Source organism: Pleurodeles waltl, chromosome 3_1 (genome assembly GCF_031143425.1).
Source record: "Pleurodeles waltl isolate 20211129_DDA chromosome 3_1, aPleWal1.hap1.20221129, whole genome shotgun sequence".
NCBI classification, from domain to species: domain Eukaryota; kingdom Metazoa; phylum Chordata; class Amphibia; order Caudata; family Salamandridae; genus Pleurodeles; species Pleurodeles waltl.
This window is the reverse complement of record NC_090440.1, coordinates 1,929,521,004-1,929,543,092: the sequence shown is the minus strand read 5'-3', so window position 1 is coordinate 1,929,543,092 and position 22,089 is coordinate 1,929,521,004. Positions and strand designations below refer to the sequence as shown.

Sequence of the window (22,089 nt, the reverse complement as noted above, 5' to 3'; positions counted from 1 at the left end):
TGCATTCACTATATTAGGGTACATTTTTCCCGTTTGTGTCCAGTGCATTTGTTTTAAGGTGCGCCATAGTAGAAACAGGGAAAGTACACTTTTTTGGTAATATGGGCCCTGGTGTTCCAAAATCCATTTACGTACTGGGAAAGTAGAACTTCCTACATATCTAAGTATACACATACAATCCAAAACCTATATACATTAATATGATGCACAGATACATGCCTTGCAGTTGCACATCATAGAAAGCGTAATTTCATTGATAACCAGAAAGACTTTTCTTAACGAAATAGCTATGCACCAGTATATATTAAGAGGAAACACCCTTTCTATGTATGAATGAGGCTTTTATGCTGTAGGAAGCTACCAATAATATTGTCACATTTCAATATTTTCCAGTGCCTCATTAAAATGGATCTAACATGTTTGGCATTTTTGTTATAGTTCGTGCTAAATATTTTAGTTTGCTCTGTTTTTAGAGGTCTGGCGAGAAGTAGAATGCCATAATAGTTGATCCCTATCCTTATTATTCGCCTTTCATACTGCAGCATCCAAAGCGTTTGTGGAATACCCTTTGTATCTAAGGACCAGATTTATCATGCATTTTTGCGACAGCAAACAGCCCAATTGGGCCGTTTCCAATCGCAAACATGCATTTTGGTATTTATGAATTCCAATTGCGATTCGATAACTTGTTACCAAATCGCAAATTGGAATCGTGACTACATACCGTTTCGGTATTAAGAAGGGGCATGTCAAGTACGTCCCTTCCTAATATCGATTTGCAGCAGTATGTAGGATTGTTTTGTGAATAAAATGCGGTTGCAAATCATTAGCATTTTACCACCTACTTCAAGTAGGTGGTAACCCATGCGCAAATGGTAAGGGGTCTCCAAAGGACCCCTTCCCCTTTGTGAAGGCATGCAAAAACTTTTTTTTTTTTTAATGAAAAGAAAACTTATAATTTTTCTTTTTAAAACACATTCCATTTCCCCTTGAGGAAAACAGGCTGCATTTAAAAAAAAAAAAAAGATTTATTTATTTAAAAGTAATCAGACATGGTGGTCTGCTGAGCCCAGCAGGCCACCACCCCTGTGACTATAGCCATTCACAATGGATCACAAATTGTGACCTACCTCATGAATATTAATGAGTTAGGTCGATTTGCGAGCCATTGGGAATCACTAAATGAAACTCCTGGAGTTTCATACATTCAAATAGCGATTATGTAATTGTGATTCGCAGATAACCGCAAATAGGTAATCGCTATTTGGATAAATGATACTTTTGGCCCCCAAATCTATGAATTATGCTATTTTTCTTCTCATGTTATTAATTTAAAGTGCTGCAATCACAATTTACCTTTAACAAGTTCCTAGATGGTATGATGTTTTTGAAGGTGACAGGGTTATAACTGTTTGCGTTCGAGGTGCTTTTACCATCGGTTTCTTTTTTAAACATGTTGGTGACCAATTAATTCACCTTGATTGCTATCTGGTATTTAACTTCTACTGCATTCATTCTGTAGATGAAAGACAAATTCAACCTCTTAATAAATGCTTTAGCATATCTCAACCCCCCATTCCAAATAAGCATAAAACAATCATCTACATATCTGATCCAACAGGGAATGTGTTGGGTGAAGGGTTTGTTCTCCTCATTCACAACCATCTGCTCCCCCCAGCAGCCAATAACCAGATTTGCATAGCTGGGGCGAAGCAGGGCCCATGGCAGCTTCAGTAAGTTTTCTAAAAGAGATTCCCTCAAACATGAAAATGTTTTGATGTAAAACAAAGTTCATCATTTGTAACAGTATCTCATTTTGTGTTGTTGCCTATTGACCTCCCTTTCAGAAAATATTCACATGCTTCTGCTCCCTTGCCATGCAGGATGCTGGTGTACAACAAATCAACATGCACGGAAATCATGATAACACTATGTGTCGGGATTCTGTAGTATGGATGCCGATGCCAACCCTGTGCCTCCCTGCAAATCTGACGGCAAAGACTCAATTGAACAAGCACTTCGTAAAAGTCTCTGGGGGAAATAGGGAACAAGGATAAGGGAAGAGAATAGCCCCACAGACTTCTCTGGTCTGCTACTCTTGCTCTGTAGTTGTCAACCACCTATTGCAAGACACAGTTTGTTATATGTGGGCAACAATTAGAGATGCAATATTATTGTTACATGCTTAGTTAGTGGGTATTACTCAGCACTATACATGAAGGGTAAGGTGTCATCCTTGAGTCATCACTTCAGCAGGGAACTCAGAGGAGGGGAGGAAATGGTAGCAGCAGGACCCCAATAGCTGGCTTGTAGCAATAGAGAACTGAAATGATGACATGCAGATATAATTATGTAGAAATTGAAGAGAGCGACCAAAACGATAAAGGTACATAAGGAGGGAAAGTCAGGTGTTTTAGTTGTGCTGGGCTAAACACAGCCTCTTTCCTATTTGAGCTGAAAGTACTATTCTCTGCCATCTTGAATTGGGAGGTATTCATACTCTTCGTTACAGATAACCTGATGAAATAAAAAGGATGCTAACATTGCAGACATTTCTAAAATCATGTTATTGGTTTCCACAATTTCCATTCCCTTTTCTTATGTCTGTGGAGTTTGATATGCCCATGGTCAGACATCCTCAAACCCTGACAATATGTAGTATTATTCTTGGTCAAAAGTCTGTAACATCCGTACAATATGAGGGCAGGGAAAGTACAAATGGAAAGAAGCATTTGCAATGCAATGAGTCTCACGTTTGTTCGACGTAGAGCTATTAACGTTGTAAATTCCTAACTGGACTTTTCTTGCCACATAAATTGAAAAAGAAAAGTAAAACAGTTGACATAAGCGAGCCGATTCAAAGCGCCACAGTCATGACCATGAGCGCAAAGGAGAGACTCAAAAGGAAAAATAAGTTCGCTCACAGTCACACGTATCAGCAAACGTAACAGGGTCGATGGCCAAGGCGGTAACAAAACCGCCCCAAGGAGGGACAAAAGTAAAGCATGTACCAATAATAACAAAGGATTTTTGAAAGGCAAGCCTTGAACGAGTGATAGTTATGGGTGTGCAGTGAGCGTGATTAAAAACCCACAACTAGATTACAACAGGCCAGAGTGCTAGCGCGCTCGACCCAAAAATAGTATGATTCAAATAAACAGTGTTTTCAAAAGACCACCATTAGGTGAGTCAGTAGGCTTACCTGATCATCTTTGTATCTTTACCGACCTCATGAAGAAGGTAGAAACAAGTCACTGTCGATTGAGTTGGTCATTTTGAGTAAGCCCTAATCATCAAATTCCGGGATCCCTTTCTCCGTTCAGTCTCATAAGTGGTCATGAAATGATGTAATGGTGGGCTTGTACACCCAAATATCAATAGTCTCCTAGCAATCTAAGTTGTACAGTTGTATGTGTGCTTTAGCAGGGTATTGTCCTGTGTCCATCAAAACTATGATTTCACAGTGAAGCCACTATCATTGGGTACATCAATATCCAATCCTAGTTCTAATAGGACAGTTCTTCCTTCATTCATTCTGCCTGGAGCGGAGGGGACAGCACATCCCAGGTTGCTTCGTTGAAAGTGAAGGATAGATGCAGACCCATACACAGCACTATCTAGCATGAAGACTCATCCCTCTGCATGAGACCAAAGACTTTGTAGCTCATTCTGCCAATGATTTAGGAGACTACACCTCCCAGGGTGGTTTGTAAAAGTGGAGACAGCAGAAGGAGGTGGAGACAGCAGAGGGAGGTGGAACCGCAAACATTGCTGTATGGGCTTTTCTACTGCACAGGATGTGCCCGGGCCAAGGCCAGGTCCACCTGTGCCTATCAGCAGCCATAATAGGCCAGACTGGGCCTTTTTCTCTTCATTCCCCACCCTGGGCTCTTATTATGCCTCTCAATGATGGGCAAAAGGAATTCTTCAGCAACACAGCCCTCTGTAAGGGCTATCTCTCTACTGCTTTATTTGTGATTTTCCTACTTAGTGCTATTGGCGCTCTAAATTAAGAAACTGTTTCTGTTTAGCAACATTTGGGTGCTAGACAGGATGCTCCCATTGATTTTGGTGATTTCTCAAAATGTACTGTCACTTTGAGGGAGTTCCTCGTCCTGTTAGGACCCCACCCAATCATTGCATTTTAACTGGCCAACTCACTCTTGAGGAGTAGGTCCAAACCCAGGGCAGCTGGTGTGTACAGTGATTCCAACCCTGCCAAGAAAAAGGAATCCACTGAATTCCAGTTTATATCACCTGAACGGATAATGTGGATTATCAAGCGAAAAGTAAAAAGCGGGGGCTGTTCACTCAAGATGGTCTTTTTGCATATTTTGAATTGTTGGTTAAAGGTTTGTTAGAGAAAGTGTTTCGGGAGAGACGGCGCAGTCAGAGACCACATGAGTCAATATTAAAATTGAAAAAGGCCACATTAATGAAACAGGTGCAAATGTCAATAAAACAGCCCCTGGCAATAAGCCCTTCAAACTAGCATTAAACCCTGGAGTCACTAGACATTAAACCAACATAACCAGCTATCTCCCCCTCCATTAAATAACCCTTCACGTGCCCAAACTGAGCGCAACCTCTCCACTTGCAACTGCACCATCCAACCGTCACTTCATATAGTCAAACTTAAAAGAACTTCAAAAACTTGTTCAGCCACCATCCTGCACCTGATCATCATCGACAATAAACTCTTCACATTACAAATGTCTGCACCCTCTCTCACAAAAAGGCCCATTATTTTGTGAAACCATGCCCCCTTACCAAAACACCCCAACAAAACCCCAACCACAAGGGTTTGGAAAATTGGAACTGGCCCTGCTGAACGTCGTGTTGAACCACTGGAAAATAAAGTGCACCCCCCCCCACCTTTCCCCCCCCCGGTCCCTGTAGGAATGTACCCTCTTTTTTTATATGGTTACCCCCATTTTCTGGCTGTTGTCAGTGTGTTTACTGGAATCCTGCTAACCCGAACCCCAGTGATTATGCTCTCTCCCTTCTAGCATGATAACTTACTTACTTAGTTAACTTAGTACATTTCGCATACTGGTGCCCCCATGTAAGTTCCTAGTATATGGTACTCAGGGCACTGGGGTACCAGGGGATCCCCATAGGCTGCAGCATGTATTATGCCATCTATGGTGAGCCCATGCAAAGTGTTCTGCAGGCCTGCCATTTCATCCTGCATGTAAGGGTGCATGCATCCTTTTTCACTACAGGTCACGGCACCAGGTCACTGTAAGTCACCCCTAAACCTGGACCTCCTAGCCCAGAGGGTAGGGTGCAAGTACCTGTGTGTGAGGGCACCCCTGCACTAGCAGAGGTGCCCCCATGACCTCCAGATCCATTTTCATGGACTTCGCGAGTGCGGGGATACCATTTTATGAGTGTACTGTACAATGGTCACTACCTATGTCCAGCTACATAATGGTAACTCCGAACCTATGCATGTTTGTTATCAAACATGTCGAACTCATACCCCAGTACTGTTCCCAGTATTGGAAGTATGATTCCATACACTCTAGGGGCTCTGTTGAGGGCCCTCCAGCATTGCTTCTACCAACCTTCTGGTGGTTTCCGGGAAACCCAAGTTGCTGCCACCCCTCAGACAGGCTTTGGCCCTCCTGCTGCTTGAACAGCTCAAGCCCAGGAAGGCAGAACAAAGGATTTCCTTTGAGAGAGGGGTTTAAAACCCTCTCCTTTTGGAAATAGCTGTTAAATGGCTTGGGAGGGGTAGCCTCTCCAAGCCACTGGTATGTTTTGAAGGGCACATTTGCTGCCCCCTGAGCGTAACCCAGTCTACACTAGTTCAGGGACCTCCAGTCGCTGCTCTTGTGTGAAACTGGACAATGGAAAGGAGAGTGACCACTACCCTGTCCATCACCATCCCAGGGTTCTGCCATCTTGAATCCAAGGTTGTCAGGGGCCTCTGGGAGCATGAGAGTGGCCAGGTCAGGTAGGTGACGTCAGATCCCCCTCCTGATAGGTGGTCACCTGGCTAGGTGACCAATACACCTTTCAGGGCTATTTAGGGTCTCTCTCTTGGGTAGGTACTCAGGTTTGGCTTGCAAGATTCCAGCAGGACTCCTCTGCAACCTCTACTTCGACTTCTAGCCACTGGAACCGCAACAAGATCCTCCAGGAACCGACAATCTGCATCCATGACAAAGACTTTGCTTGCAACCTTGTGTCCCCGGCTTCTTTCAGCTTCTGCAACATTTCCCCGGCTGTGCATCCTCTAAGGGTAGCAAGTCTTCAGTCTACATGAAAAGGAAGACGGAATCTCCCTTGGAGTGAAGGAGTCACTCCCCTGCATCCGCAGGCATCAACAGCAATGACGACCGGCTGGATGGATCTCCTCTCATCCTGAATCACGGGTGGTAGTCCGCAGTAGTCCTGTTGGTCCTTTCTGCCAGCTCTCCAACTTTGAAAGTAAGCCCTTGCCAGTACCCCTGTCCACTACTTCTCTTGCCGCTGCCAAGGCTTGTTTGCATCTCCTTCGAGGGATTTTCAGACTCCGTATAGCCCCAGCCCACAACACTCCTTCCTGCAATGTACAGCCCTCTGTGTGCTTCTCCTCGGGCGTCGGACCCTTCTCCAGTAGTTCTGCGTGGGCTCCTCTGTGACTCGTCCAGTGGGTCTCCTGTGGGGGCTGCCTCCTCTTCTTTGGACTCTCTGCCTTGCTGAGGGTTCCCCTAGAATTACCCCCATAGGTTGAGTTCTCCTGGAACTTGCTGGTCCCTGGCAGCTCCACTTTTGCTTCAGCCCAACTTGTGCCTTTTTCCAAGGCTTGTTGGTGGCTTTTCCATGCCACTGACCGACTGTAATCATCCATCCGGCATGGAACGTCGACTGCATCTTCACCTGCTCCACGGCTGCATTCCTGACCATCTTCGTCCTACTGTTGACCAACTCCTACATCCACAGCTGGGTGGGGAGTAGCTCCTGCTCCTCCTAGACTCTTCTGTGACTTCTGGACTTGGTCCCCTTCTTCCACAGGTCTCCTGCTTCAGGAATCCACAGCTGGTCTCTTGCAGTCTTGTCTGGGTGTTGCATTTTCTTCCTGTTGGGTGGTTTGGGGAAAATCTAGTAATTTACTCCTTTCCTCCTGTTTGCTAGGGGGCACAGTGGTACTTACCTTTGGGGTTTCCTAGTATCCCCAGTTCCCCTCTACACATTCCACTTACGTAGGTGGGCGTCCTATGTTCGCATTCCATTTCTTTAGTATATGATTTGGGCTCCTCCTAGGGTCACTATTGACTATCTGCATTTGCACTGTTTTCTATCACTTTCTATGCCTATTGCTGATTACTAGTGTATATATCTAGTGTGTTACCTCCTATTAGAGGGTTGCTTCTCTAGTACTTTTTGGTAATTGTGTCACTAAACTAAAGTACCTTTATTTTTGTAACACTGAGTGTTTTCTTTCATGTGTGTAAGTGCTGTGTGACTACAGTGGTATTGCATGAGCTTTGCATGTCTCCTAGATAAGCCTTGGCTGCTCATCTACAGCTACCTCTAGAGAGCCTGGCTTCTAGACACTGCTTACACTATACTAAAAGGGGATACCTGGACCTGGTATAAGGTGTAAGTAACTTGGGTACCCACCACACACCAGGACAGTTTCCTACAGTCCCCACCAATTGCTGCCTCCTGAAGTCCCCAGAATGCACCACCCATTCGAGAAGCCTGGGGGGCAGAGCAGGGCTTAAATGCCCAGCCCTCCAAACTCTAGTTGGGGGAGACGGCACAGCCAGAGACCACATGGCTCAATATTAAGTATGAAAAAGACCACTTTAATGAACAGGTGCAAACTTCAATTAAACAACTCTTGGTAATAAGCTGTAGAGACTAGCATTGAACCCTGACCTCACTAGACATTAAAACAACCTAACCAGCCAACTACTCCCTCCCCTAAAGAACCCTTCACGTGTCCAAACTGAGCACATCTCTTCACTCGCAACTTCACCCATCCATCCATCACTACGTCCATGCCTTCCTCTTGCCTTCCAACTCTCCTTCCCCTCATCAATCAAATGGGTCCCAACTTGACCAATTTTTCTTGCAAGAACTTGGAAAATGTGTTCAAACAACTGCCCCCAGTAAAACGGCCCACATTTTACTGCCCCACAAAATAAACTGTAGCAGGTTACCCGCAGTAACTCTGCTAAAACAACCTACAGTTGGAGCAGATACAGCTCCATTCCAAAAATCAACAGATGCACCCCATCATCTCTAAACAAGTGAACAACCTCATACTTTATATCCCGATGTTCTGCTACAAAACAAAATCCCTTCATCTTTACAAAACCCCTCATTTCTCTATTGCAGTTCCGCCACATCCTGTCAATAGCTGCAGGCTTCTTTGCACCTCCCAACTCCCTACAAAGAAAGAACTCTGAACAAAAGATCATTTTCAATGCTCACATCCTTTTTATTTCCAGGAGATTCTCCATTTTGTATTTCAAAAGAGCCAAGATCATTCTCCTCTAAATAAATAATTATTATATCTTGGCAAGGGGATGCTCTTGTTATCAACTCCACATTTGACGAGAGCTCGTAACAGCGCATTCCACCTATTGCAAACCATTTTGTATACACTGTCATATTATCAAAACGAAGTTTGCCAAATTTCCATCTTATGTCTAGACGTGCTGCCCATTTTATGGAGGAGTGCCCCCAAGTCCTGGCCTCTGTGTGCTTGTGCCTGAGACCCACAGTACATCCTGCAACAAACCGAAAGATTACTTTAGTTAACCTTACTGTAACGTCCATCCCAGTCTTACGTACTTCTTGTCCCAGTTGCACCTCCACCTTCCCAAACGCTGTATGTCTATGCTGGACTATTCATACAATTCCGCTTTAGTTGCCATCCCAATACAAATTGAGTGAGTACCAAAATCCAATGAGGGTAAACCCATTGCAAATAACACTTTCCTCCTCGCTCCTAAAACTTGGGGCACTGAAAATTTACCACCATCTGCATGCCAAACACTTCCTCCTCTCCGATAAACCCATTTGAAAACTTCTACCACTAATGCACAAGAGAAAATCCCCTTATTAGAATATCACCACAAAGTTATGATTTTCGTGGTCCTCATTGATCTGTCTTTGACCTGGGCAACTATACCTGAACCAAATTATCTAAAACCTGAACCTTCTCACTCCTAATACCCTCTTTCCTATTTGACTCCACACCCTCAGCCACAACATGACCACAAGAACAAAACTTTTCTGCCTAGCTCTACACCTGAAAAAGCATCCCAATCATTCCCCTAAAAATATTAAATGTCACTGGTCACCACATTTTTCTCTGCCTCCACTTTCCCATGCTCAGCCATCCATTATCTCTTACCGTATCTCCCCAGCAAAAGGCTCAGATCTCCAATGTATCTAACTGAAGAATGCCAAACCCCCCATCTTACCAGTGATAGTCACTGGTGACAAACCTCTCTCAATTAACACAAAATGAATTTGATTACATCCTCTTTTCACCGTTCTCCGCCCTCTCTGAAGCTCTGCCTCCAAGCTACCTGAGTCCTGCCAAAGGCACCACCCCTCCCTGGGTGAGGCAGCCCTGAAAGGACTTGTAAATCAGAGGTTATCTGCTGGCAGTGTACGTCTTTGAAGCTGGTCACGCTGGCGTCAATGTCTGGAACAAACAATTAATTGTCCAGCTGTTAACAGACCCTGTCAGCATCTTCTGTTAATCTTGCCCTAAACTCCTCGTCATACTTTACCAATGTCAAACCACCAAGCCTCAACTGTGCCTTCCTGACTACAAAAATCAGACGCACTCCACCACTATTGCTCTTGACCCGCCACTTCAAATATTTCTCCTTTCTCTACTTTCTCCTCCTCGTAATCAAGAACATCTCATCCGTCATGCACACCACCTCACAACTTACTCCATCACTGGTACAAACCACTACATCATCACCCATGCCACCATCTGAGCTTCATGTAGCTTCTGGTAGCACTCCTGCTGTCTGGAGTAGGCCCCATAGCACCTTCCTCTTTTCACCTTCCATGGGCCATTAATGTCCCAGAACTGGCCGTACTGACTTTGGTGAGAAGTTTTTGACCCCCACTAAGCTCTCCCAACCGCACAGCGCCAACACTTCAGCTAACACTGTAGCCCCCTACCTGTTCTGGCTGGTTATCTATAAACTCTCCCTTTGCCTACGTCTTCCCACCCTTATCTGCCACCCATATAAATCTCCTGTGACTGGCCTTTCTTCTTGCTGCCTACCTGCCCGCCCTTGTTCAGTGGAGGTGGGTGGGTAATTACCTGGAAAACAGTCGGACCTTCTTCTCCTCCCCACCTGCTCATCACGGTTTCCTTCCAAGTTCCCTTCACACCCATCTGGACAACCCTGCTGCACTGCCTCTGGCCCCAATTCAAGCCCTGCCCAGGCTTAGGGATACTTGCCTTATATCTCCCCTGTCCCCCATTCTCCATCCCCCAGAAACCTGCCTTCTCCTGGTGACACCACTTCCATGGCTTTAACAGGAACTGTAGTAATGGGCTTTTGCAGTCCTCTTTCTATTTCCATGCTTCCGTTCTCGAGAGTGCTGCCTACCGTGCGTTTTTGGGCCTGCCTTCATGGCTAGATAAATCTAGAGGCAGGCCCACATCCCAGAGCCTACCCACCTTCCTGCTTCTGGCTCCACCTCCTGCTGCCTTAGCAGTACTGCTCTCACCAGGGAATCTCCGCCATAATGCTCATGGCTCAGATGAGGTAGATCCCTGGCTGCCAGTGTACTTGGCCAGCACTGTTTATTCACACCATTCTCCTGTGCCTTACCCTGCACCGCTCCCTCTTCACCAGCCACGTCCTTCTTTTTTATTGGAGGGCCGACCTGCCAGGGGCGCATCGTTCGCTACTCTTGCCTTTCCCACAGCTTGCCCTACCCCCTTCTTCTTAGGTCCTGGTGGCGAGCAGGCCAGAACAGCTGCTAGTCTACCACTGACCACCTCAGAGGCTGTCCCTGCCTGGGAACCCATGCATGATCGAGGAACCCACACTTCATTAAGTTGGCTTTTCCTACTTCTTCTAAAGCCAGAAGAACCCCGATCAACTTTTTGTTCTGATCGACTGCCATCTTTACGAAATGTAATGAAAATTGGAATTGTCCCTGTTGCCGAAAATTGCTATTGTGCCTGCTGACTGGCACAGTGAACCACTGGAAAACAAAGAGGTCAGTTCTAATTTCCCCCTCTTTTGAAACCTGTAACTCTGCCCCACCATGGTCCATGAATGACTGCTCCTTACAGTCCCTGGACTGCTCCACCCACCCGATTATCCCAAGGAGGGCAGAGCTCAAATGTCCACCCCCCGAAATTCCAATCTGAGTCACAATTGAAAGCTCCGCAATTAAGCCATACAAACAATTTAAGTTACCAAGACAATATATTAGTCAAGGCACCTCGACCGATACTACACACTACCCTGGTAACTCGATTCCACTAAAATTGTACCCTAGGCTGTTTCAGATACACCCATTCACATCCTTCATCCTGATAAGTCGAAGGAGGTTTCTTTTTTTTTTTTTTTTTTACTTTGAGGGGACATGCTGGCTGCAACCTTGCCACCAAGCCTTATCCCACCTTGCAACTTCCACCCAAAGCTATCCCCTTTGTTATAACTTTGAATGAAGCCCAAACTCAGCTGATGACCATGTGCAGGTGAAAAACAAAGTGGAGCACTGACTCGGCTCAAAAAGAGGTGGTAACTGTCAGTATTTTTATAAAATTAATGTGATAAGACATGTGCCATGGGTTGTGGCTGGCCCCAAGTTGTGTAACAGGGATTGCATTATGGTAATTTTTTAGACATGCTGCAGTAGCAGGAAGCTTATTTTCAATGGTATTTATACACAACTTTAGGATAAATATGCTCCAGGTTGGTTATTTTTATACGTCTGCCTCTTTAACCAATGTTTCTTTTTTATTTAAGGGGAAACCACATAACCCATCTTATTTTTTACTGGATGCTGTCTGTCAATTTAACTTTCTGCCACTCTGCCATTTTGCTATTTTTTAGTGTTCAGGATTATTGGAAATGACCCTCTTTGCCTTCAGCCCTCCTGCTTTCTGAACCAGTTTTTACTGGCCATAGGACCATGTAGGCTTTACCACTACTAATCAGTGCTAAAGTGTGTGTGCCCCCTCCTTCAACATGGTAAAATTGTCTTACACCCAATTGGCACCTTTCATTTACGAATAAGTCCCTAGTAAAGTGGTACATATACCCAGTGCCTGTAAATTAAATGCTGCTAGTGGGCCTGCAGCACTTGTTTTGTCACCCACCTAGGTAGCCTTTTAACACATTTCATTGGCCTGTGTACAGTTTTAAACTGACAATTCCACTTGACAAAATAAACCATTTTCCAAGCCTAAAACTCCCTTTTTAATACATATGTCACCCCTAGGTTAGGCCCTAAGCAGCCCACAGTGCAGGGTGCATTGGATTTAAGAGGTTGGATAAGTACCTTTTAAGTTTTACATGTCCTGGTGGTGAAAAACCTAGAAATTCATTTTTCACTACTGTTGGGACTACCTCTCTTATAGGATAACATTGGGATACCTCATTGCATTTAATGGGTGATAACGTTTGTTTGGGAACAGGTCGAAATATTACGTTTGGTGTCCAAGGAATTGTAAGTTAAAGCCCTCTTTAATGATAAAGTCGGAATTTAAGTCACAGTTATGAAAATGTTCATGTCCTAACTATTTGTCATCTGGCACCTGTTTCTGGGTCATAAGACTAGTTGCAGTTGGCTTACATGTATTCCTCCCAGATAGCCAAACAATAGAGCTGTGCATAGCCCCACTTGCACTACAAGAACACTGCCTCAGCTCACACACAGCCAACTTCACACTAGCCTAATGTGACCACAGTCATCCTGGGACCAGGCAGGCAGGCAGGCAGGAAATTCCAAACACTTCTGCCTGGGGAAGTAACTTAAATAAGTTTCTTCCACTTAAAAGTTTGCTCCAGAAGTTTCTCCCATTCAAAACTGGCACTAGGTATAAAAGCAGAACTCTGACCCACTCAGTTCACTTTTGGACCTGTGGAGGACTCTCAGAGCACTGACCTGTTGCCTGTGGACTGATGTGTACTTCGGAGGACTGTCCTGTTGCACCAAGAGGACTGGCCTGCTGCCAGAAGCCTGCCTTATGCCCTCAGAGAGCTGCCCTGTTGTTTGAGACCCGCTTTACCGTATTACCCCAGGGCTACCAGAGTGACTCCAAGTGCTAGTTGGCTGCCCTCCTGATCAGAGCCTCAGGAACATAAAAGTCTCTAATCATCTTGAATCCACATGTAGACCAAGCCTGAGAGAGTGCTGGCCCTCCGAGTGGTGCCTCTTAAGTCCTGGACCCTTCGAAGTGGTGCTAAAGGTGCCCAGCTAGGCCAAATCCAATTAAAAACTTGGGACTTAGAAAATGCTCTGCCAAAAAATGTTCTAAGTACTGGAAGAAGACCTGGACATACGTGCTCACCGGTTGGCCTGACTTTGCAATAGCTCCCACTATGTTCTTCTCTACAGCAGCAAATCCTGTTCAGCAGCACCTCTCTGGAAGGCAGGCCTCGAAAAATCATACAAATGTTACCAGACCTGCTGGTCTAGTGATTTAAATAATCTACTCGACCTAACTGTTATGCTGTTGACCCATAAACTGGTTTCGAATTATGTAATTCTAGGCAAATATTAACATTTACTGAGCGGCTATTTTCTTCATTATCACTTATGATAGCACCTTTAAATATGTTAGTGCAGCATGTCTGCTGTACAACAAACTCTTGTTTAATGAACTAAGGGCCTCATTATGAGTGTGGCAGTCAGAGGACCGCCACACTCGCGGTGATGGTCGGACCACCACACTTCAGGCGTACCGCCACATTACAACCCTAGAGGGCGGACCTGCCAGGAGACCACCATCACCACCAAGAACATCGTTCCCGATGGGCCGACGGCAGTCTGAGTTGTACTCAGCCACTGTGGCACTGAACTCAGCGCTGCAGTGCTGATTACAACTCAACTTTTCGCCAGCTTTTCCATGGCGGTCACCCTGCCATGGAATGGCTGGCAAAAAGCCAGTGCCAGGGGCCTTAAGGTAGCCAAGGCCATTACCGTAGCACTGTTCCCGCTGGTCGGCCCGGCGGGAACGGCGCAATACAATTTTCCCGCCAGTCAGCCCAGTGGAAACATTGTAATACGCTTAGGGGGGACGCCACCGCCATGGCAGTGGCGTCCTCCCTGCGAGTTTGGCGGTTGGCTCGTCCGACCGCCATACTCATAATGAGGCCTTAAATGTTTGCTCCATATACAATACAAATCAAGCCGCATATAGGATACACATGACCCTTGACTTACCTCTTAGTCAGGGGCACTGGAATTATGTGGTTTTGAGGCCACAGCAATTTTCGCATAGTTACAGATTTGCTGTATTTGCCACATAATCTATCATCTTTTGCATAATATGCAGATTCTAACAAAAAACACTATTACTAGTTCAAACAGTTCGAAAGTTACTAAATATGAAACAACACATAGTACGGCCCTTTGCAAAGCTGGACTGGTCACCCTTCTGTTGCTTATTGGTATACTTGGGTCTTAAATTGATACTGGTGAGGTGCACCCAATGCCCAGAGAGTGTTGCCAAGTTTAAAAAATTACAAAATAATAAAGTAATAAATGTGCTGCATTATGCCACATAGTTTATTTTATTGCGACATGATTTACTTCACTGTGCTTCAGAATTTGGTCTTCTTCTGCTGCATAATACCAGTGGTCCTGCTCTTAGTTTATTAACAGCATTGTCATTGGGGCGGGGCAGGAATGTTTCTCCAATCATGGTTCAAAACTATCACTTTTAATAAATATGAAACTAAAGCCTGAAGTGGTAGCATACTGCCATTTCCAGTCAGCACATTTTAGACTGAAATAGCCACAAAATGTCCAAGTTAAATGTGGTTTTACTGATAAAACTATACTATGTACAGAGTAATGTTTGGAAATCGAGTTTCTGCAAATATTTATTATTTGGACATCATCAAGTAAAGTGTTCTGATTTGTTTTGCTCCTATATAAATCTTTGCATCACACTTCTGAATTACAAAAAAAGTGTATTTGTAATTTAATATGTTTTGAAATTGTTGTGCGATTTATTTACAAGCTATTTAAAGGTTGTGTGTTCGATTAAAAAAAAAAAAAAAAAAATGACATCCTACAGCCTTTTTTTCACAATGATTGCCAGACAGCTCACTTTACAAAATCCTCTAACTGTAGGACGATACAATCGTAAACAGCTGTTTTCAGGATAAGATAAGCAGCACTTAGTAAAATTACAAACTGGCATTTGACCTCTGTCCTTGAACAGACAGCAAATGTGTCAAGATAAAACAAGATTCAAAGGCATCTTTATTGCTAATTCTTTCTCTGAATGAAGAGAACACCTGTTCTTTTCCAGCTCAAGTTCATTTTCTGGCTACAGTTCACTCGCCAAAATAGCTTGACTTGATAAAATCTCACTCACTATAGTGAGTGGGTGAGTACATTTTTCAAGGCCCTTAAGGGTATCCGTCCTGCTGAAGTCTTTTGATAGAGCCTTCTGCATCACCCCACTGGAGATTTTCAGCGACCATTAAAGAGATTAAGTCAAAACATTGATATCTTCACCACAACTTCGTCCAGCGGCTCCCTGACGATGACGCCTCTCCCTCAGACGACCAGCAGCTGCCTTGCCCAACTGATCTTTACCTTCCCAGACATTTTTCTTCCAATTTTTCTTAGTCTGAACATAAGCAGAAACCGTGCCCAATGTTTGTGTATCTTTGGGTATCTGAACCGCGCTTAATCATGGTCAACCATAACTTGTGACCTTGCCCCAGTCTCGCGCAATTAGATGCCCACGGTTGGCGCTTTGATCTTTTAGGTGCTAGATTTTAATTTAAAAAAAAATAATGTGTAACTCTGGTTCTACTAATTAGATTTGTGTCATTTTTGTGTCAAATAATTTATTAGAAATTACAATATTTTTCTAAATTAGTGTGGAATTTTTCTTGTGTTGTGTTTTCATTTTCTTACCGTTTAAGTGGTTCATAAATACTTTACAGATTTGCCTCTAAGTTAAGCATGACTTCTTTTGTTACAAGCAACCAGAGGGTTAAGCACAGGTTCATTTAGTGGCTTTTTATGATTCACCTTTACAAAGATTGTGGTTGTTGTTTGAGTAGGGTTTCACCCTGCCTCCAGCCAACAACCTAATTTCTCACAACGATCTATCCACAAATGTTTCTTCAGACAATTTAGATATTATTTCACTTCAGGGTAGCTTTAACCTTTTATTGTGAAACATTGCTGGTCTGCATTCTGGGACTGACAATCTTTAATGGATCCCCTTTATCAAGCAATGTGAGGTCATTTGTCTGCAAGACACATGGGTTATATCTAATTATCATGTAGATGGATTCACTTCATTCGCAGCCCCAGCTTCCTCTTCTTGCTCTGGAAAAGCTAAAGGGGAGCTCTGATCTTAGTTTCTATTACACTTGATTGTAAACTTGTTTTTGTCAACACTGATTCACCTAAATTGCAAGTTATATCTTTAAATAACATGATCTTCCTAGTGACTTTATATTATCATTTCAACAGAAATAACCTCTGTAAAACTTATAGGCTGTCTTGCCTATAGGATTTTAAAAGTTCTGCTCATTCTGCATCTTCAGTTATTCTAGAGGTTGATTTCAACTCACAGCAGTGTTTTAATCCTTGGGCATTTTCACACAACCTGCAGGGGGAAGCTTTTAACATTCTGAACTGCAATATTAACCTTGTCTACGTGCAAGAGGCTTTCAGTCATGATTTTCCCCAGATACCAACTTTTACAGGAAGTTGTTCTTCCAATATCATCGATTTTGTGTATAATTCAGGTGATTTAGCACACCCACTTTCAAATTGTATTAATGTGGTTAATTACTTTAGCTATTATAACCCATTTGCTGTTTTGTTTCATTTTTTAACTGCAAAGAGCCACTCCTGTTAGCTCACATTAGAGTTGAAGCCATAAAGGAGAAAGGTCTTAGTCTTAAACTGCACTTCATCATTTCTAATATTTTTTTTTAGTAATTTGCTGATTCATAAAATGAATGCGGTATGCTAGTTACTTGTCGATTAATATGCAAACCACAGTGTAATTATTGCTTCTTTTCAGACCATTTGTGTGGCAGCCAAAAGCTTGCTGACAGTTCCATTTCCAAATAACTGTTCAAGTCCCAGGAAGTGGTTTAATTATTCATGGCTGGAGGCCCATCACATTTCATTGAGTGTATTCAAAAATGTTCCTATGGATAAAGGAGAGGTTTTGTTACTTAGGGCTATCTATTAAAAAAAGTCTCTTTTTAGTAGAAAAATTGCCTTAGAGGTGGAGGTTCGGGTTAAATTGCAAGGTGTGAGCATTGTCAAAGATTGCAATGCATTTTTGGAAGGTAGTTAATACAGCTATGTTGTTGCTGGAGGTATTAATTAATTCTGATGTGTGGGTCTGACATTTTAGTAAAACATAGGGCCTTATTAAGACTTCGGTGAACGGAAAAGGCTGTCCGCCGAAGACCCGCGGTCAGGTTACTGCCAGTGTGGTCCCCTTCCCGCAGGCCCTATTATGAGTTTCCCGCTGGGTTAGTGGGCGGAAAGCGCCTGGGCAGTGCAGGGGCGCCCATGGCGCCACTTGCACACTGTTTCCGCCAGCCTTGAGGCTACTGCCATGTAATCGATGCGGAGAAGGGACCCGTAATCCCCAGGGCAGTGCTGCTTGCAGCCCTGCCCTAGCAGATTAGGACCGTCCAACATCTCCAGCCCCTCCAGTGGAGGAAATCTGGCAGTGCTGGTGGTCTGACCATGGCGCAACCACCATGGTCGTAATGTGGCTGTCTGACCTCCACACAGGCGGCTGTCCGACTGCCACTGCGGCCCTGGCGATCAAAGCTGCTGCCTGTGCTTTACCTGTCCTGTTTGTTACGAGAAGCTTGCAGTGCTGCTGCATGTGCTTTACCTGTCCCTTTTGTAAAGAGAAGCTTGCATTGCTGCTGTCTGTGCTTACCTGCCCCATTTGTTAAGAGAAGCTTGCACTGCTGCTGGCTGTGTTTATTTGTCCTATTTGTTAAGAGAAGCATGCAGCTCCTGCTGCCTGTGCTTTACCTGCCACGTTTGTAATGACAACTTGCTCTGTTGCTGCGTGTGCATTACCTGTCCCTTGTAATAAGAAGCGTGCACTGCTGCTGCTTGTGCATTACCTGTCCTGTTTGTTACGAGAAGCTTGCACTGCTGCTGCCTGTGCTTTATTTGTCCCGTTTGTAATGAGAAGCTTGCATTGCTGCTGCCTGTTCTTTACCTGTCCCATTTGTTAAGAAGAGCTTGCTGGGTTGCTGCCTGTGCATTACCTGTCCAGTTTAACAGAAGCTTGCACTGCTGCTGCCACCAGTCCTGTTTGTTCATAGAAGCTTGTACTGCTGCTACCCGTCCTGTTTGTAATGGATGCTTGGTTGTACTGCTGCAGCTTCTTCCGTACCTGTCCTATTTGTGTAGGCTGCTTACACTTCTACAGATTCTTAAGTTGTACATGTCTCATTTGTGCGGGACGCGTTTACTGCTGTGGCCTATTTGGCGCTATTGTGAAGCATGCTGGCACTGCTGCTGCCTGTGCTGTCCTGTTCTGTTTGAGAGGGAAGCTTGCACAGGTGATCTTTAATGCTTAAGATTGATGCTTGCACATACAGCCTATACCAAAGAGTAGTGGTGCTGCACTTGAGAAATGGTGGTGGAGACTGGATGTGGTATCCCTCTCCTCCTTCAGCCGCCTGCAGTGATGGGAAGATTGAGCCTGAGAAGGATACAGTGGCCGGGTGAAGGTGCATTGCCCTGCCAGTTGTCGGTGGTGCTGGGGCACGCTGCTACGGCACCGAGAGGGAAACACATTTTTGGAACAATGAAATTGTGTGGATGAAGATGTGCGCCATGCTGTGATCACTGTGCCTTTGTCTGCTTATATCGTGTATAGCAGAGCCTTAGACTGTGTCACAGGTGCACTAGGATGGCATGACATCTCAGCTGCATCTTTATGTATTGGTGATGTCATTGTATCCTAGGCGCTGGATTCTCTGGAAGTATTTGGCACTTTTTAGGTTTTGCCTGCATGCACGCGATTGTGTGCTGTGTTTGTGAATTTTTTTTGTTGATGTAAAAAATCTTAAAAGTGGCTTAGAGCCCGACCCTTACTTAAATGAACTTACCATTGGCTTAGTCAAATGTCGCGCGAAGTTATGTGCTTCTGATTGGCCAGCACATCGTCTGGTTTCCCTTCCTGTGCTCTGCTTTGCTGTCCTGCCGTCCATGTCGTCCAGTGGGTTCGGGACCGAGTACTCCTTCCGGTCACTGGCCAATGGCTAGTAGTCCGCGTCCTTACGCTGACCACATGCTTCCCAAGGTACTGCATGCACTCTTTGATGTTTTTCCCTGAATTATGCCCCTAGGTTTTTCGTCACATACGTCGAGGGCAATCTTGCTTATGAACAGTGCCTTTTGTTTGTGGTTGTCGATAATCATACGGTGGCTTTCTTTCAAAAGAAGCAGCCATGGAATAATCATGGTTAGAAGACAAGATGTGGTCGGTGTTTTTTTTTCAGCATCTTTCCAGTTCTCATGAAGCACCCAAGCCACACGTACATCCGTGTAATTTTCGCTGTGCGCTCGCGATGCTGCAGAGAAAAAGAATCAGCAGTGAATTGATGGAAGCCAACTCGGGGACTGCATCGCACGAATGTTTCGAATGAGTGAAAACAGTGAACTGTGAGTTGTACAGCGATCCCCGTACAGCCGGTACCAGCCTCGGAACGACAGATACTTGGATTTCAGGTATGGGTGTCGAGCAGAAAAGAGGAGGAAACGGGGTAGTAAGTGAGGGTCTGGTATCCATGGTAACAGAAACAGCAAGCTCCGAATAAGAGAGAAGGACTGCAGAGTCAGCGCTCAATTCTATTTGTTGAAGGAGGCAGGACACCATGCTTAGGAGGAAACACTCAATTAAGAAATAAACTCAAAGAAGAAGTTTTAAAAAAAGGGTCATTAAAGAACATTTTGGGATACAAAGAAGTTTTGACGTTTGTAATACTGACACGAATCGCATTAAAAATACTACGAAATTGAAAATAACAGGTTTGTTTATATTTCCGTCAACATAGTTTCAGAACTGAATATAGTATTATTCTACCGTTGTACTACATGCGATCGAAAATTTCTCTTTAGCAATTTTTTAATCACTGGGGTGAGTCAAAAACATCATGGGATGGCTGCCGAATATACGTCTGGTCTATTTCAATATACTGCGATTAGCCAATCTCTCTTTTGTGTCGGAGGATCGTTAATTGGAACAAAGTGTCTACTGTACTAGCAGATACAGGGACAGGAGGCGCTCATAAAGCAACTTTGTTTCCTCCTACTCGGCAATTTTGGCGCAAAAGTGCTGGCTGGACAGAATCCGACCAGGCGACAGGCTCAGCCAATACCAATAGTATGGAAAAAATTGTAGGAGGGGCGCTGAAGTGTCTGCAAATTAGTACAAAGCTCCAGAAACTTAAAGGACTGAGGTTGCCATGCATTCCAGGAAAGCTGTTTTAAACTATAATGTCGAAGAAAAATTTGATGCATGTATAAGGAATTCTTGAGCTTGTCTGCCAAGTGCCATTCGAGGAAAAAACATCAACTACGATTTAGTTAACATACACCACATACAATTGAAGTAATCCATAAAGATGCGTTTTCCTTTGGAAGCATCTTTTGCCAAGCTGTGCTGCACTTTGTCATGGTTCACAAAACAATAGAATATTACAATTGCCGAGGCCAGTGGCAATATCGGTGTCAAGAGAAGACGTCAAATTGTTGTAAATTAAAATTGTGCTAATTAGCCTCTGGAGTTTTGAATGGCTGAATTGGTGAATCTTTGTGGATGGATGGTTGGTAAATCTTTATATAGTGTGTTTTGGGTAGGTGGTAAATGGATGGATGATGGGTACGTGTGTGAAATACGGGTGAGTTGAGTGAATCTGTGTTGTTTGCATGTTTAACCGATGGATGTTTAAACTGCACCATTCCTTGTCCACAGGCATCTGAAACTCCCTGCTCCAAAATGTGGGAAAGTATCTTTAAGTCAGGTACTAATTCACCAACACTCGAGTAACTAGTTGAGTTAATGACTCAATGTACACCATGTAAAAAAACATTGACAAAGACAAATAGATTTGGCATAGGCGAAACCTATTGGCTTTGCCAATGCTTGTTTCATTTTATCAACATTATTCCTGCCTGAGGAAACCTTTTGATTCATTAGTCGTAGCTTAATCCCAAAATACACAATCACCAACTAAAAGATGAACAGTTAACCTTTGTAAGTACTGCGAGGCCACACATGCATGGCTTTTTTAAAGTACATTTTTGATCCTTTTGAGCTATGGTGACTAGGGGCCATATGTACGAACACTTTTTCCCATAGACACAGAATGGGTAAAAACCTTTGCTACATCTGGCCCTTGATTTTGAGAAGTAAAAACCAGGATAGGCCAGAAATAAAAGAAGACTAAAGCCTTTAGATTTACTTCTATACCTGGACTGTTCCTTTTCATGCATAGCCTTGTTAATAAGTGTGTGTGTGTGTGTGTGTAATATATATATATTACACACACACAATGCTTGTAAATCTGTGCCTATATGCACATATGTATGTATGTATGTATGTACTGACACACATGTACAACGCTACCTTTACTTAATATTATCTATAGCAGGAGCTCCACCTGGATCCCCACTGCCCTCCTCCCCACCCAAATCAAATCAAATCATTAACATTTATAAAGCGCGCTACTCACCCGTGCGGGTCTCAAAGCGCATGGGGAAAGAGGGGGTTACTGCTGCTCGAAAAGCCAGGTTTTTAGGAGTCTCCGGAAAGCGGAGTGGTCCTGGGTGGTCCTGAGGCTGGTGGGGAGGGAGTTCCAGGTCTTGGCCGCCAGGAAGGAGAAAGATCTCCCA

General features: G+C 44.1%; 1 protein-coding gene across 4 annotated transcripts in view; it reads left to right on the top strand.

Annotated features, from left to right (window-relative positions):
* ALDOC (aldolase, fructose-bisphosphate C) overlaps positions 1–22,089 on the top strand; it is a 77,485-nt gene that overhangs the window by 8,687 nt on the left and 46,709 nt on the right. The window contains exon 1 of one of the 4 annotated variants that reach the window (XM_069226178.1): positions 19,361–19,495. The exons of 2 other annotated variants lie outside the window; for them this stretch is intronic. The gene's annotated coding sequence lies outside the window, so the exon portion shown is untranslated. Of the gene's footprint in view, positions 1–19,360; positions 19,496–19,694; positions 19,924–22,089 lie in introns of those variants that run through there. One more of the 4 variants, XM_069226179.1, reaches the window with a different exon arrangement.